Below are 18837 nucleotides of genomic sequence, written 5' to 3' on the forward strand. Positions count from 1 at the left end.
TGCATCAGCTTTCCTTTAGAATATGTATTTGCTTGGTGTTGAAATTAAGCTGGCAAGTTCTTTTATTGTAGATCTCTGTACTACAATGTCTGTGGACTAAGCTTGAAGTTGAATTCCCCTCTTAATAGTCTCTGTCCCTTCAGCACGTAAAAATGTATCATATATATCATATCAAGCTGAGGCAGTTGGGGTTGTTCAGCTTGGAGAAGAGGAGGCTCCAGGAGCAGCATTCCAGTACTTAAAGGGGACTTGCTGGAAAGATGGGAACAAGAGGTGATGGTTGAACTTGATGGCCTTTAAAGGCCCCTTCTAAAACAAAGTCTTCTATGATTCTAAGATACTACATTTGGGTTAAAAAGTTGAGTGTTTTGTTATATTGCAATAGTAACTGGACCTCATATCTGCTAATTGTACTTCCCTGCAGTTTTCAGGAGGCCAGTGTTGTCAGTCAGAAATAGGTTGGCCTTGTTAATGCATGCCATTTTCTCTATATTTACTCTTCCTCTTTTTGTATTAATAAGATCTTTAATTAACTAGGTTTAGATTCAATATTTTGAATGACCTTGAGTATGTGTGACTGTAATATCCCTATTTTAGAGGAGGGACCCTATTTTGCACCTGAAATGGTGAATTAGAACTTTAAAAAGACAGACCAGAGGGAGTTATACAAATACTAAGGAAAATAGATAATTGCAAGATCAACCATATGGTTCTGTTTATGCCAATCTGGCATGTTTTGGGAGGTTTTAAGGTGGGATTCTTTACTCTTTCTCCTTGCAAGTAAGCAGAATGCAGCAACCTATAACTTTAGATTTCACCACACTCTAGTGTGCCCCAGAACACAGGGTCATAACAGGGCCATAGAATCATAGAAGCATAGAATCATAGAATCATAGAAGCATAGAATCATAGAATCATAGAATCATAGAATCATAGAATGGCCTGGGTTTGAAGGGACCTTAAAGATTGTGTAGTCCAACCCCCTGCCATGGGTAGGGACATATGTCACTAGGCCAGCTTGCTCAGGGCCCCATCCAGCCTGGCCTTGAACACTTCTAGAGATGGGACATTCTTGACTTCTCTGTTCCAGTGCCTCTCCATCCTCACAGTAAAAAATTTCTTCATAATATCCAATCCAAACCTACTCTTGGTTTAAAGCCATTAACACTTGTCCTATCTTTACAGACCCTTGTAAAAAGCTCCTCACCAGCTTTCCAGTAGACCCCCTTAAGGCACTGGAATGCTACTATAAGGTCTTCCTGGAGCCTTGTCTTTTCCAGGCTGAGCAATGCCAATGCTCTCAGCCTTTCCTCATAGGAGAGGTGTTCTGTCCCTCTGATCATCTTTATGGCCCTCCTCTGGGCTTGTTCCAACAGGTCAATGTCCTTCCTTTGCTGAAAACTGCAGAGCTGGATGTGTAATCCAGAATGGAGAATATGACATCACCTTGTCCTTTTTTTTGGGTAATAGTAGTCTCTCAGGAAACTGAGCACAGAAGAAGGTAATTTTACTTTTAAATAGTCGGATCCTACTACGTTAAATGACTCTCCTGTGGATATATTACTGAGATATAGTAATTGCTGCATTGTTAGGGAAAGCCAAATATTTAAATACTTTGCAGCTCTCATTTGACTGTTGTACTTGAAAGTGATCACTGAAGTGTGTTAAAAAGGAGTTATTGTAGCACGTATTGAATACAAGTCTAGTTGTCTTGCAACATTGTGCTACAGGATTGCAATAGGTGGGAACAGTTGAAGTCAATCCATGTTACGAAAATGGAGTTTATGTTTGCTTATTATATATGATTGCTTATTATAGAGCATTATTTCTCCTTGTGCCTTACTCATTTTGGTGTTCTATCATTTAATGCTGTTTAAATCAGCAACTTCTGTAAATTATTTTTGTGCAAAAGATGTATACCATGAATCTGGTTTCACCATTTATAAGGGTTTTTTTTTTTTTTTTTTTTTTTTTTTTTTTTTAGGAGGAAAACTACAGTCCTTTCTTCATTTACTTTGTACTCTCTGAAGTCGAACTGCAAATGAGTCAAGCCACATATCTGAAAAGCAATGAGCAACTGAAGAAATAGTTTTGAAGGGGAGAGATTTTTATTAACCTTCCTAACACCATCCTCAGAGGTGCTGGGGGTTCTCAGTTCTCATCAACTTCAAAGAGAATTCAGTGTTCAGTATTTCCTTGCAGAACTGGGGGTGCAGAAATGAGGGCCAGATGATAATGTGCTGATAGGATCACAAACACTGGTGAAAGGCAATGCTATATGTAAAAATGCATTTCTTTGCCGATTTTTGGTATGTCATGGATTGTGCAGTGACAAAAAATGGCATAAGATGGCAGTAAGAGATTGCAAAATAAAGTCGTTTGGAGTGGCATATTCCAGTGAATCAACCCACTGTCTTGCAATAAGGATGACTGTATAACAAGCGAAAAATGGGGCTTGCTGGAGACTCCTTCAGGACATTGTTTTCTAACTTTTTTTTGCATTTTTCTTTTCCTCAGAGGAAAATCTCCAGTTTATTTGACATTTATACTCTCTTATCTGATTGTGGGAAAATGGAATAGTTTTTCACACTGCATTGCCATCCGTGTGGAAGTGCTTGAAATTCACTGCTCATACTTTTAAATCTGTGCTGTATGAAAATCACTCAAAATTTAGAGTTATATTAAATATGGTATCATGTGCTGATAGGAACAAAGTAGGGTGAAACAACCATGTCAGTAATGCACATGCAGCTTTACAGCCTTGCCAGTGAAGCAATGTGGACAAGGGGCTCTTAAGTTTATCCACTGCTAAACTCCAGCGTGGAGGACAGGCTACTGTGGGCTCAGACTTGTGTTGGCAGCTGTAGTCAAATCACGGGAGGGTGGAGATGGTGAGCCCTGTGTGAAGTTTTGTTAGGTGGTCTCGTAACACCAAGGCTCTAGGGTCTTCTCATAACCTTCCAGTCCAGGGCTATGACCTGGAGACACAAAACTGCCTTCTCTTGGCTAGAGAAATGACTTTTGAATATGTAAATAGTTACTGCCTGTGATAACTATACGAAAAATGGAAAGCTTTATTTCTGGAGACTGACTCCTGTAAGATTTGTCCAGTTTAAGAACTGCTAAGATAGAAAATGTATGGATTATTTGCAAAATATAGATGTGTAATTTCTCAGTGCTAATGATTTCATTAGGTCTGCATTGAAATTTTCAATAACAACTTTACATTAGCATATAAAGCTGTGTTCTGCAGCCCCAGTGTATACTTTAAGTTCCTCTCAAACAAAAATATTCACATTTTCTGAATCCTTTCCAGTGGTGATGATGATAGCATTTTTAGCTAGTGCTTTTTTTCCTTAGATCTGAAAGTGACTTATAAATGCACATATCTCTTATCAGAAAGGGCTTTATGTAATCAAACAAAGTAAAATTAACATCAAGCAACCATGCCCAATAAATGTCTTCTCCAGTGACTGGCAATGTATTACCTAAGATTTGTTTTATTGGGGAAAGGTATATGTGAAAGAGACCTTTATGTCTGTCAAGTTCATTATGACTTTACTCAACAAAATTATTCTTTTCAGCATCTGTTTTAATATGATTGCTAGTTATGTGGTTATGCATGATTTTTATCTGATATCTAAGCCAGAGGTCAAAGCACAAAACTGACATTTAGAAAGATGATATGGATTTGTCGTGTTCCCTGAAGGCCTTGCTCTGTAAGCCAGGAGATGGATTGCAGATATGTGTATTTTCATCTATCTCTGTAGTTCACATGTACCTGATTGCTTCTAATTGAGATTTCAACAATTTAGGAAATAAAAAAGCAAAAGTCGATTGATTTTCTTCAGTATTTTTTTTAATGATGATGTTCCTGGAAGGTTGAGTGGACATTCCATCATGTCTTTTCAGGACAGCGTTTGATCACGTGTGGCACAGGAGCTCCTCTGCACTGTAGAACGGGGTGCACCATTTGTGGGGTCAGTAAGGCTGATCGTGCTATAGCCATAGCGAGTCTCATTCCAGTGTCCTGGGGGAACACCAGTGACAATCCACAAAGCGTAAGCATGTATTATTGTCTCATTTAACTGATAAAAGGGAGGTCTTCAGCTCCTAGATGCTTAGGACTGCAGTCATAAGTATTATTAGTATTGGACTGATGCCTTTTCCTGGTCTTAAAATCAAGAGTCATACACGGTTAGAAGGGGAAAAGGGATTTTACTTCGGTATTTATTTTAAGGATCTTTAGGTGTACATGTCCAGGTCATATGCATTGAGATGCACTCTGCCGAGTATATGTCCCCCCAACATTGGGTATAACATTATAGGTTTTACTAATTAGCATATCTATCAAAGATTCCCCAATGAGAGGCTCAAGTGAGCCCCCCTCCCCGAAGAACCTTCCCCTGGATGGTTCTATCTTGGTTTACAGAATGTGTTCTGGAGAGGACCTTGGGGTCTGGGGCACACTGATCTCTAGCTATGAAACTTCTAAAATGTTTAGTCTCTTAGCTTGACAAACAAGTCCAAGAATGTAGGCAAAAAGCACTAGGAATACAGAAGCTGTAAAAAGGTGTAATAGGGGTATAAAAGAAAAGGCAAAAATCTTCATGGCATCAGGACTGAATGATCCATTATTTCAAAGTCCCTTTGTAATTTTGTCTAATGGGATCTGAAGCTGGCAAGAGCTATGGAATGGATCTGATGAAGATTTTTATGTATAGTGAGTTTCCCTGAAGGTGAAAAGGACTTTGAAACTGAAAAAGACAGGTTTTTGGTTTTTTTTTTGAAAATAAAGGAGATTAACTGATTTTTTTGTCAAAATAAAATGAAGTGACTAGGTGAAAGAGCAGGAAAAAACCATACATCATAGGAAGTACTTCATAGTTATTTGACTAGGTTTAGAACATGTGTGTTCATTAAAAGAGAACTAGTGGGAAAAATGAAGTCCAACTTGAGGTTTAAATCATCCATTTGCTCCAAATTTGTGAGAAAGACAGAGTAGCTTTAGAAGTGACTTAGTTCTTTCTTTCCTTTTGCTAATATTTTTGTTTGGTGTTAAATTCCTCCGCCATTGTAATAGTAAATTCATAATAATGAAATTACAGTAATGGTACTTTTTACTGTGTCTTTACCTTGTTAATTCTAATGGGAAAGTGATAAAGATCCCTCAATTTTGATTCAATTATGTAAAGAACATCCAAGTTTGGTTTACTGAAGTTCACATTTTTGTGTTTAACTCACAGGGATTCATACAGGTAGAAGGATAGGAGCCATTTGTGTTGGTAGACATACCTGAACTAAAAGTGTGAATTGTTTTCCTTTAATGTGCTTAGAAATTATTTTAAATTGTGAATAGGTTTTCTTTACAAAATTGTTATTGTTACTATGGTAGATGCAATGGTGCTTTTTATTCTTATGCTTACCCTTTTGAATCTGCAGAATTGGAAGCTCTCAGGTAGACTTCCAGGGATTTTTAGGCTTTAATTTTTACCCATCTTTACCCATTTACTTGAGGTGTGGGCCACTTTTGACCAGAACTTACAAAGATGTTTCCATATTTCATGTTTGTGTACTGATAAAAACTGCCTTCCAGTGAGTATTCTGTTAATATATAGAAATCAGACAGTTATCTGTATGACAACTTTTTTCTCATGGGTGAAGAGAGAATGGATGCTCTCAAGTCAAGGTCTATCTTTTTATTTGCCATTTTTGTCATGTTCAGTACAGTACTGTGATTGACAGCTTTTGTTTAGAAACCATGTTTTCAAGATTATTTTTGCCTCTGCCTTCTCTTCCCCATAATTTTGAATGATACAAGGTATTTTGAAGCACAACACAAACTATTTCTGATTTCAGTAAGAAATCCTTGCCATTGCTCTTACAGTGGAAAATTTAAGAATTTTATTTTCATATATTGTCACTGAATGCAGCCTCCCTATGATTGCTTTCTTATGTACTGCTGTATGATTCTGGAAATAGTGGTGAACTGATCCTCTTGTCAGGAGAGGGCAAAAATCACTAAATTAGTCATGTGATTTCACCTCAATGACAAGCATGAACACATTTTAACAACAACATTTTTATGTGTTACCCAAACCTATTAACTTCTGATGAATTCCAGAATAGAAGGAACTCTGGAATTCAGGTTGAAAGTCCATTTTTCATCAGACTGTTACAGAAAAATTCTTGCAATACACATTTCTGACAGAGTCTTGCACATTTCTTTGGCCTTTCTATTGGCCAGAAGTGAATGACAACCATATGGAGCAATTTTGATGCAGTTTATCAGGTTATGCATGACAGCACAAGATATGAAATCAAAAAACTGCTAGACCTTCTGGACTCAAATGGGATAAGCAATACATTGGGCCTATCTTAAAGATTCAAGAGAGAACTTTTCCTGCAATGACTGGACTAAACCGATTTGCTCTTCTGTCATAATCTTGATGAGTGCCTTTGCCCTCATATTGATTTTCCCTTAAGGTCTGATCCAAAGATCGTTTACAGAAAAGAGGATCTTCCAGTGGGCTTTGGCTCATGTCAGTGAGTGAGGTCAGGTCAGGCATCACAAAGCTTGGCAAGAAAGGGAACCAGGTCACAAAGACCACAAAGGCAAAGAAAATCCACAAGTGACATTTCAGAGTGGAGTGAAAAATGACACTAAGTCAGAATTCATCTTGACAAAGTCAGACATTGAAAAGTTACTTGTCGTATTTCCTTCATAGCCATAGATTAAGAAAAAAATTAGATAGTGATTCATCGAACCTGTCTTGACATCTTTAGGTTGAGATGAACTGCCTCTTGGAGGTGCCTCTTTCTCTCCTTTGACTATAAAGGAGCCCAGGAGACTAGCTGACATTTAGGGAGCTGACTTTTAGGTGATAAAGTTAGAAAATGCCTGTCAAAGGAATCTGTGGAAGTATCTCTCTTTTGCTCTCTCTCCTTTGCTTCCTCCTAGCCATTAAGACAGTATTACAGGTAGGTCTGCTGGCTTGAAAAGGCACCCTCCTGAACCTCTGGTATGTCTGGAGACTATGCTTTCCTGCAGAAAAATCTCAGCTAGGAAACAGACATCTCATCATTTGACCTGAAGTAAGTTTTCCTTTCCCTGAAAAATTAGGATTTTTCCAATTCAAGAGTAATAATTACAACTGAATAAACTTCTTAGATTATTTAAAGTGAGAATAGAACTCAAGGTTCAACTTCACCTCTGTTTTCCTCCAAAACAGTATAAATATCCCCTATTATTCCTTCCATCCCTTTAACAATAAGTTAGCATGAATTCAAATAAGGTTTTCCTGTATCCCAGCTCTGGCTCTAACTATTGGAATAGAGGCAGAGTCCAGGTAATTATTGTTGAAATCAAAGACTGAATAAACTGACTTTGTATTTTATGTGTGTCTTTACAAATCTGGCCCAACATTTATTCAGGAGAATACATGCAGAAATAATTTCATTTCTTTCTTTATATTGTTATATAGAACTGAGTATAGTTGTGTCCTTCACAGAGAAGAAAGACTCTTCAAAACAAGATGTACCTTCTGTTTAATGCCATAGAGGAGCAAAACTGACACCTAATTTCTTCAGACCGTTTGTTTACTGGGTTGGTCTGAGTTCACTTTTTTCACATTTTCAAAGGAGATGTTTTATAAGTAGCTGGATTCTTAAAGGTATTTGGGTTCAAAAACTATGTGTTGTTCCATAATTTTTTTTTTTTTTTTTTTTTTCATCCTACTGCCTTTTTAAGGACCAATATCTTTGGTAATTGATAGTCAATGATAAATGATATTGAAGCTTCTAAATTTAACTAAAAATGTATTTGAGCTATTAAGGGAGTTAAACTTTAGAGCTTTTGAAAATTTAGGCTTGTATAGTGAATGAATATATGATTTTCTACTCAGCTTTGAAAGAAAGTTATTTGATTAGAAATACCATTTTTTTAGTGGACCATAATTCTTCATTCAAGTGTTACGTTTTGGTTCATTTCAGGAAGTTATTAGTGCAAATGGAGGCATCTCTGATAAGACACACATGAGCTGTTTTGGAAATGATCATCGCTTGAGATACAGACTTTGATTTCTCTGATTTTTTCCCATTTCTTTTTAATCACTGAGAGAAAGAGAGCAAAGTGTTTGTTACAGCACGGCAAGAAAAGAGAAGAAATAACTGCAAATAGAATGGATCTGCTCATGAAATAATGTGAACATTGTGGTGGGACATAATGTGGTTCGAATTTGACAATTGCTAAAACATATATGGACCTGGATTCTTCTCCAGAATCAGATACATAACTTAAAGTCACTGTTTTTGTAGCAAGTGGAGGTGGATCCTACCTATGCTATCTATTAAGAAAAGGTCAGCTCTGGAACAAATAGAAATATTACTTTTATTTTTAGTTACATATTCATTGTTTGATTCTGAACCTATGGGTACATAAAAAAATAGAGTAAGACATTTAGTATAATTGTGGAGACATGCTTCTTCCTGAAGTTAATATGAGCTTGATTCTTCAAAATGTGAAAGCAAAACATATAAAATAATAAAATAGTCCACTCTGTATTGTAAAATATTTTAGAATATTATTATAAGTAATTAAAATGCATATTAGTAAAAACTTTGCCAAATATAAAAATAAGTTAGTTTCTTCTCAGTGCAATTCTCTTTTGGGTTGGCCATACTTGTGGGAACACTTCAGTGTTAAAATATATGAAAGTAAGTTTTTCTTTATCTGTTTCATTGTCTTAAGAAAATGCCTAGATTTCTGGTCTCAAGAAATATTTTGATTGGTGCCTATCAAAACAGTCTTTTAATATCCTTTTTGAATCCCTTAATACCTCCAAAGCTTTAGGATTAGCTTGACTAATAAACTCAGTTCTGAATAAACTTAACATTTTTCTTCATTGCTTATAAACCTATCTGTCTAAAACAATGAATCAGCCAAAAGCAAGAAAGCCAGAGGAAAATTAAAATCCTTTCATATGTTTTATCAAGAAGAAACAATATTTTGCTCTCTCTCTGGTTGGTTTTGAGGTTAAGTCTTGAAAAAGGGCTAACAATTCTCCCCAGTGAACACACTCTTCCCTGTAATCCATGCAGTTTCTGAAACTGAGAAATACAGAGGAAAGAAGAGCATAATTTACAAGTTTAACTCTGAAAATTACATACACATTTTCCTCCTTGGGTTTGAACTGGAAGCTAGAAATATTTCTATGTAAGACAGTTATAGCCATTCCTGTGTTGATTTGCCACACTTTACCTCTGGTAAAACTAGAGCATGGAGTCCATGTTGTGTCCAATGAGAAAATTTTAAGAGTTTGCAGGAGAATGACTGTGGCTTTCTGTCTCTTGATGGATTTGGACCACAAATACAAACCTGTGATTCAAACATAAACCTGGCACATATCCCCTGCACAGAGAAAAATACAGTTGAATAGTTTATTAATAACATGAACAAACAAAGTAAAACTGATTCCAGATGGTTTTGTAAACTCCAGTAACTCAGTGAACGTTACATAAATTGTTCTGTTCATTAGTCTCAGTAGATGAACTAAGCTATTAAAAGGGAACACAGAAGTAAAAAACCCCTATCTATTATACATATATTTTTGATCTGTTCAGAATTTTAAGCTCTCTCTTATGCTGAGCCATTTCAATGCAAGTGCAATGTTCTGGTGAGGGAGTTAGAAGACTGACCCTGTTAGCTTGGTTTTGGATTTCATGATACAAACAACCCTGGTTCATAAGAGATAACAACTGGGAATGAAAGTCACAAAACAAGGTATCTGAATATTAAAGTTGTAAACTCCACAAAACACAACTTTTTTTGATGTTTACAAAAGCTGGGAGTGAGTATGGTGGATATAATTTGCATGAGCAAACACAGTCACCCAAATATTGAATGGGGCTTCATGTACTTCTGTGTCCTTAGTCAAATGCTTGATACAATTCCAGCAGTAGCTTCCCAGCTGAAGGTTTTGGCATAAATGACTGCTTCCCTTCCTGAAGGTGAAAGGAGCTGTGTTGCCTTCTGTGTTCCCTTCTAGGAACGCATTCAGGCCTTTGAAATGCAATTTTCATCTTTCGAATGCATAATAGGAAAAGTGTCCCTTTGTCTTTGGTGATGTATACTTTACCTTTAGATTGTAGGTTGAGGAATGCTCCTCTGTGGGCATTTCTTGATGCTGATGTAGCTGTTGAATTTCAGCTATTCCTTTGCTGTGCTCTGGGTTAATAAAAGTAATGTTATATCAAGTTTCCAGAAGCAAGAGAAAGTTCAAGTAAGGAGAACTTGGTAAGGGACTGTCATTTACATCACGCAATCCTGGCTGATTTTGTCCTTGCTCATCCAAGAGATACCTCCAGGAAGATCTCCCCTGTTGTGTACATTTTTTTAGGAGCTCTTATTTTCTGATATTGGGTAAGAGAGTTTGTGGTGGGCTGACAGCTTGGCCTGCGATGGCATCGTTTTCCCTTTCCTTATGACTGTACTTCCCACAACAGTAGCGTCTGTGCACAGGGCACAAAGCCATCTTGTGCCAGATAGCCCAGGTGCAGGGATGCAGTTTCCTGAGCAGGATAGTTGGGATGATGCAGGAGCTATTCCTGCTCAGGAGCAGAATATCTAGGCTATGGTAATACTCATATGATCTCACTGGTCCCAGTGAACAAGCGAGGTTGGTAATTTGGGTAACAAATCTTAATTTATATGCTTATTCTTTCGCTTTTTAGAACGGCTGAAGAAAATTCCTGTTTAAAAATCCAAGCACCAGTATGTTGTCCACACAATAATGCATTTAAAGAAATGTTCTATCTTAAGTATGAAAGTCAATCCACTGAAAATGTGGTTGCTATGGCTTCTTTCATGGATTTTGCACTTATTATCTGTAAAACAGTACCTATCTGTGATCTCCACACAAGGTGTCTCCAGACTCCCAGGGAAGTGATATTCAGCAATTCATGAACAGGCTGGGCACCCAAAACCTGTCTCATGTTTTACACTGGACCCAGTGTTAAGTACCCGTCCTGGAAATAAAATTTTTAAGTTCCTGCTATGTACTTAATTTTGTTATGATTTTAATAGGGACTCTTGGGTGTGTAGGATTGGTATTGGCACTAGACAGCCCACAGGGATACATTGAAACAGCCTGTCTCTCTGCGTCCCCATGCTCTTGATGCTGAGGTAAGAGTGGGATTTGCATCCTAGAACTATTTTATGAGCTCAGGTGATGAGCTGCTGGATAGGAAACATATGTGCTTATTGGGAAGGAATAGAGCTGCTGTTCCTTTTTGTCAACATTCAGGTCTCCCCCAAGCAAAATGGAAAGTGCCCTTATGCTGGGCTAGTAACCACTCTAAGCAAATGCTCTCTGCAGTTGTCCCATTGCAGACAGACCACTGGATATCCAGGAGTATCAGCTTCCAGGGACACAGAGGAAAAAGGGACCTGACACATTTGGGTAATGGTAAGAGCCCCAGCTTGGCAGAACGGTGTCACTTCTATCACTAGTCATGCATTTTACCTAATTGCTTTCTAGTTATATGTGCATAAATATTGTTGGAATAGAGATTATTACCTAGGGCTCTTGGACTCTTGACTCTGTTCTGGTTTAAACCCAGGCATCAACCACACAAGTGCTCTCTCACTCCCCCATGCACTCCTGGTGTGGTGGGGAGGAGAATCAGAAAAACAGGTAAAACCCATGGGTTGAGATAAGAACAGTTTAAGACTTCAAATACAGTAAAATATAATAATACTACTGCTAATAAACATGATAATAACAATAATAAGAACAAAAATTTTATTGAAAAGGAGAAAGATATTTAAATATAAATAAAACTCAAGAGAAATAAGTGATGCACAACACAATTGCTCTTTATCTACTGACTGCTTCCCACCCATCCCCAATCAATGACCTCCCCCTCCTGGCAAATTCTGCCAAGTTTAGATACTGGGCATGACATTCTATGGTATGGAATATCCCCTTGGACAGTTCAGATCAGCTGTCCTGGCCTTGCTGCCTCCTGGCTTCTTGTGCACCTGCTCACTGACAGAGCATGGGAAACTGAAAAGTCACAGAATCATAGAATGGTTTGGGGTGAAAGTGGCCTTAAAGATCATCTTGTTCTAACTCCCCTGTCATGGGCAGGGACACCTGCCACTAGACCAGGTTGCTCAAAGCCACATTCAAACTGGCCTTGTTAATTTTTTTCTTACCTGAGAGTTTATTATTGCAGAAGATAAAACAAAAGTGAACTGAAACATTTTGTTTCATTACTCAACCACAAAATTGTGTAGTTGAGCTATCAGAGAAATTACAAAAATATATTATTTCAAAATAAACTTAAAAAGTCCTAAACATTTTAAAGTTCTAGTAGTGGTAGCTTAAGACGAATTTTTCTCACTGCAATCTTTTTTGCTTCAGATTGTTTCAATTCTTCATCTGCTTTTGGTGTAAATAACTTTTTTGATGTATTCTTGTTTGTGAGTGCAGAGGATGTTGATGTGATGTTATGTCCAGAGACACTGGCAGTCTATCCAAATAAAATACTGCTGGAATGTGAAGCAGAAGTTGGTACTACAGCATTAAATGTTCCAAAGGCGGTAAGCACAGTGCTGCTTGAAGAGTTCACAGCAGAAGCATTGCTAGGCAATTGCTAGGATGTAGCCCCAAATGCAGGGGGATTACAACCAACAGAAATGCTCTCAAAAGCAGCAGTGTTTCCAGATGATGATGCACTGGCAAGACTGGAAATCATTGTAAATGAGAAATTGGTAGCACTGTTACTACTGCTGTTCACGGGAAAGCTTGGCAGCCCAAGGCTTGATGTTTGTGGTCCTCCAAATCCAAAGGAAGGCAAGGGTTGAGTAATTGTGTTATTTAATTCAGATGGCACAGCTGCTTTTGTCAATGCATTTAAAGCTTTCAACTGAGGCAGCTGATTCTTCCATTGTCCATTGTGTGGGACAGGATTTATATATAATTCCGAATGTTACTGTTTGCTCGGCACTCATAACATTCCAGATGGACTGTTCTGGCAAGAAATCTGAGAAGCCTGACACATTCAGCTTTTCTTTCATTGGTGAGTAAGATGAAACTATCCATTGTCCTGAAGATTCCCAAATTTCCATGTCTTTCACTACACAGTCAGGAAGTCTCTCCTCTTCATCTTTGTAGCCATCAGCAATATTTTGACAGTAAATGCAGAAAATCTGTTCTGCAAAAAGTCCTTGACCTAGGGTAAGAACTACTTAGCAACAACCAAAACATCAGTGTGTTATCAATATTATTATCATACTAGATCCCAAACTACAGCACTGAATAAGCTATGAAGAAAAAACTGAACTCTATTGCAGCCAAAACCAGGACACTCAGAGGAGTGTTACTTTACCCAAGTTCCCTGGGATTTATGTCACAGTGTCACCATTCCTGACATAAAAATAGTAACTGAGGAGCAATGATTCGATTGGAGGTAAGATTCAACTGTTTTAATGTTAATTGCTTTGGAGTTAATTGTTGAGTAAGAAAGTGATCTGGGCTCTTAATTGTTGGACAGAGAAACAAATGACTCAGCCCATCCTGAAAGAGGAGATGCTGATGAATCACTGAGCAGAAAGATACTTATATCAAAAAATGCTCCTCTGAGTATGGAGGAAATGGAGAAGACTTGCTTACCAAAAGTGTTGAGCTTGAGGACAGCTGAAGTGGTGGGAGACAAATTGCACCCTAGGTTTGCTATAAATCAGGGTTTGGGTTCCCTGTGAATCAAACCAAGAGTTCCTTAATATGAATGATTTTAAAGAGCAGACAGGATGTCAAAGGAGGGGTCCAGTTCTGTGAACATAAAACTGTCTAGTCTTCCTCCTGCATATGTGAAAATTAAATGATTACCCATGTATGGAGGAGCTGCACACCAAAATAGCCTGAACAACATGGGAAGCAATAACTTTCTGGTGTGTACAATGAAGCTGCAACTGAAAGCCTGGGCAGCTTTCAGAGGTCTGGAGAGCCTTAGCCCTTCATGTAAATTCAGTATATATATCTGAGGTGAAGAAAGACATTATGGTTATGTTTTATTTATACTGCTCTTCTGTAGAAAGGTAGCAGTTTTAGGAAATGAGACACACTGTGCCCCCAAGGGAAAATCCTCCTGTAGATATGTCCTGTACAAGGAAGTCATTTGGTGGGCACATTGCATATGTGCCTTGCTTGGTGGAAAATTGCAGGTTTAATTGGGTTTTTCTCCTGCTGTTTTTTTAACAATACTGAATCTGTCACTATGCAGGGAACATTGTGTATGAAAAATATCCAAAAAAGATTAAGTGGCATCCTAGTCATTTGTTTAGTGCTTAGGTCATAAATGGCAAATCTCAAAAGGCTATGACAACAATAGAAATAATGTGTAAAAAAAACCAAAGCAAAAATTACCATACCATATAGCTTAGCTATATGCAAATCAGGGAGCATTAAATGCCAGTCTCCGAATTTTTTTTTAAGAAAGAAAACACAGAGCTAATAAAGAATGTTAAACTTTCTGGTCTCAGTGGTGACAGAAATCCTTTCAATTCCCATGTGGCACCAGCAACAAGGTAGATTTCTGTACGTTCTACTCATAGTGTGTCAATGCCAGCCTCAGGGGTTCTCCAGGAGACACAACACAATGAAGTGAGCATTGGTCTGGGTCCACCAACAGATGTGAGTGCTGGAAAACTGTGTGTCTCTGTGTATAGTCCAGTTTTAAGCTTCCTCTTCCCATACAGGAATCGACAGCCTTACATTGCCTGTCCTCTCTGCTTACCCAAGGACTGGATGTCTCATAAGGAATTCACAGTCAGCACTTGGAGGGGAAAGTTGTCTCAAATCACTTTGAGGAGCTATGGGGAATAAGCTTCCATCTCACATCCTCATCCTTGCCTGGACTCATAGTCATCCTGCCTCTGCCTCCCAGAAGGTTCTTCCCTCCAGACACACTGAAGTAAGTAGATTGTCCCAGAAATTTTCTTTAGAAGTGGAGCAGTAGTCCTATAAGACATAACCAGAGAAAGTAGCAGTGACTTCCTTACATGTAATCTTTACAGTGTAATTCCAAGTGGGCAGAATACTCTATATGGGATACAATTCCCTTCCCTTCTCCACCTGAAAGAATTCCAATCACCTGCCACCACCTAGGTGAGTGTCCCAGCCAGCAAAGTACAGATACTCTGGCAGATGTTAAAGGGAGAGAGAAGGGTAGAAGGAAGAATGTTAATGCTATTTACATTTTTTTAAGCGCTACCTAAAATTGAATGGGAGTGACTTAATTTTTAAGTTATTTCTGTAGGACAGGGGTCCTGGGAAAGAGCAAAACAGTTTGTCCAGCCTTGAGGTGTCCAGCCTGGGGCCAGCCAGCCAAGAGTCACACTTTTGCATGAAAAGCAAGGTTCTTTCACAGTGTAGCTTCATCCGCCCAAATTAAGTGAAAACTTAATTGAAACACATCCACTTCTTCACAGTTAGAAGACTGTCAGAATTAAACCTCTTCTTTTACAATCACTCAGTTTTTCTGGCACACCTTACTTGGAGATATATGCTGCTAAGGTCTCTTCCATGTCCTTTCTCCCTGTTTTTTCAGAGTGTGTCTGCTAAAGCTTTAAGCTGTTCTTGCATTCACAGTGCTGTCTTTGATGTCTGTTTATTCCTGGTACCATGCAGTGTCACATAATCAGATTGCAATAGCCTCACTGAACAAATCCTTCCTTCCAAGCAGCAAATATATCAAGCTTTTGGACCTGAATAAAGGAATACTCTCTTTTGCAGGACCCATATTTCCAGTATAATTTCTGGGCAGCTAATCCCATAAGGTAAGTTCTAGCAGTCATGGAAATAGCCCCACATAAGTAATTTTTTTCTGAAGTGCCAGCATTCTTTTATAAAAAAAAAAAATAATTTGTGAACTAGTGTGGAAATGAAGACGTCCTAGAGACAAAAGTAGAATTCACAACAGTTGTTTTAATTTCTTTATACATGACCCCACAAAACAGGCTGCTAATTAATGGATTTTATTTTTCTTATTGCATTGCTTTCCTGTATATTTTTGCCCACTTATCTATCAGCTAGAATCTCTGTAAGGCAGGGTAAGTTTTTTAGGCTGTGCACATCTTGAGATTTTTATCTGTGACTGTATTTTTGTAGCCCTCAAAATAATAAGCATAATTTATAGTACTTTCCTGTTTTGTAATGTTGAGTTATTCTGTCAGATCTCAATTTGAAAGTTGCTTCAAAGGGAAGCTGCTGGTTATGAACACAGAAAGTTGTCAACTTCTGAAGTGGTTTGACTCTGGAAGAGAACATTCCTGTTTAAAAATACTTAAATCCTTTTGTAGTATTTTTTGATGTTATATTGAAGATTTTAAATTGGCTTTTGAACCCATGTTCGGCATTTTTTAGAGCTGAATTAATTGTAAGCTTGATGTTTTCTTTTTCTTGAAAGATTATTCAGTTCCATTTTCTCCTTACAAAAATGCCATAAGGGGCTCCTGTGAGCCTACAAGAGAAAATGAAAGCTTCCAGTTAATAAAATGCATTTACCTGTGTGTATAAGCTGTGACTGACTGAACTTCCCCCAGCACTGCTGTTATTATATACCATCCATCTCCCACAGACATACAAGACTCAAGGTCAGTGAGGAACAAAAGTTTTTGTATAAATGCTGGTATGCAAGAGTCCTTCATCTTCTGAAGCTGTTGTGCCTGAAGTGTGAAATAGCCATGAGAAAATTTGCTAAAATAACTATTATTTGCCTGTACACTCAGCTGCTTCTCCCAGAATGACACTTGCAGCTGCAAAAGGTTTCTGTGAACAGGTGCAAAACGGTTGTGGTTCAGCCCACAGAGATTTTATAGTAGAGGGAAGTAGAGAGAGGAAGAGAAAAGAAGGGAAGGGAAGCATAGAATGGCTTGGTTTGGAAGGGGCCTTAAAGACCACTTAGTTCCAACTCCCCTACCTTTCACTAGACCAGGTTTCTCAGAGCCCCATCCAGCCTGGCCTTACACACATCCAGGGATGGGGGATCCACAGCTTCTCTGAGCAACCTGTTCTAGTGCCTCCGCCCCTCACCATAAAGAATTCCTTCCTAACATCTAATCTAAACATGACCTCTTTAAGTTTAAACCCATTCCCCACTGCACTATCACTGCCAGCCCTACTGGAAAGTGTTTCTCTGTCTTTCTTATAAGCCCCTTAAGTATTGAAAGGTTTCTCTGGAGCCTTCAGGGGACTGAACAACCCCAGTTCTTCTAGCCTTTCCCCACAGGAGAGATGCTCCATTGTTGACTTGTGCTTTAGCAATGACCAGGCAAACTGATGTTTTCTGTGGAAGGAAATGGTTTTCTTCCACTTATCAGCTGAGGCTTGTTTTAAAATTGCTCAAGCTGCTTTTAAGGACAGGACTGCTGATGACTGCTCACTCTTTCTAAGACAGGTGTTTTCTAGTGTCACTTTGTCTTAGAGACAATAACCATCTGCTTACATACTACATCCTTTTTAATTCCTCATACCTCCTTCAGACTTGATGCACCTCAACATTTTTATGGCCTCCAAAGACTCCCACACAATCATCTCCTGATTGTTTACTAATAACTTAAATATACTAAATAGTACTGGCCCTCCACAGCTACCTTCAAGTTCTTACCATTTACATTCCTAAATTCTCTACCTTTGTACCTTTTAATCAGTTTCAAATCCCACTCCAGAAGCTTGGCATTTAACACATGACTAATTAGTTTGCCTAACAATTTTAAACAGAACATAATGAAAATCCAAATAAATTATACCGTGCCAACCTACTTTATCTATTACTAGTATGTTAGTAGAGACAACTTTCCATGCAGAATTGCTTTGTCTCTATTGCTTTCCCTCTAAAACACACAAATAGTGGAAGCTACACCTTTAGCATCACTTAACTAATTTCTTTGAAGCTGTGCTGATTTGCATCCATTGAGGGCTTGACCAGAAACACACAAGCCTAAGAACTTCATCAAGGAATCCCTTCTCATGCAATTAGTCCTTAATTGTAGGAGTAGCCCCATTTAGGTTAGTAGTGAGATACAATCACGTATTTCGGCAGCCATAGGCTTTTGTGCTGAGGTGAGTCACAAAGAGGTGCCAACATCTGCAGGAGCATTTGCTTAGGTGAGACATCTCAGTGTTACTCTCCCAGTGCTGGTAGCTCTGAGAACTCTCAGGACTTTTCAAGCTCAGTTGTTGTCTGCTCATGCTGCTGAGGGATGAGATACCGAGAATGGAGTCCCTTCTCCCCACCTTTGGCCTTTCTCCAAAGGCTTATCTCAGCCAATGTCCTTCATTAAGAAAATGAGATTCCCCATCCCAAATACGAGCTGCTGGGTAGCAGAGGTATCCTCTCAGTGCATGCAGCCTGGGGTATGTCTCTGACCCATCTCAAGGGAAGTGAGCACTTGAACTTGTGTTCTCATGATGCCAAGTATGTGCATGTTTTCTCTATAAATTCACTAACATTCACATTGGTTTTGTGGTTTTCCTGTGAGCTGCTGAGAAGCTTGCAGGTACACATGAGTTATTAGTGGTGACCAGACTCTACTTGCTTTCAAGATAGCTTTTCTCTGTATTAATTGTGAAAACCTTCCTCAGGGTTTTAGCTCAAGCCAAAGCTGCATGTTAGTTGTTGGGTTGTAAGAGTGATATACTGTCAAGTGAAAGGGAAATGTTTCCTTGAACCCTTTATATTTGAGCAATCTATCAGTGCCCCCAGGGAGGATGAGACCCTTGTGCCTGACTAGACTGTCAGGGCTCTGTTATGGGGACCCCACTAAACAGCCAC

At 38.5% G+C, this 18837-nt stretch overlaps 1 pseudogene; it reads right to left on the reverse strand.

Moving 5' to 3' along the window:
* Window positions 1-11924: 11924 nt before the first annotated feature.
* LOC138107063 (nucleoporin NUP42 pseudogene) lies at window positions 11925-14931 on the reverse strand (annotated as a pseudogene).
* Between the last annotated feature and the right edge of the window lie 3906 nt (window positions 14932-18837).

Source organism: Aphelocoma coerulescens, chromosome 3 (assembly GCF_041296385.1).
Source record: "Aphelocoma coerulescens isolate FSJ_1873_10779 chromosome 3, UR_Acoe_1.0, whole genome shotgun sequence".
Lineage (NCBI taxonomy): Eukaryota > Metazoa > Chordata > Aves > Passeriformes > Corvidae > Aphelocoma > Aphelocoma coerulescens.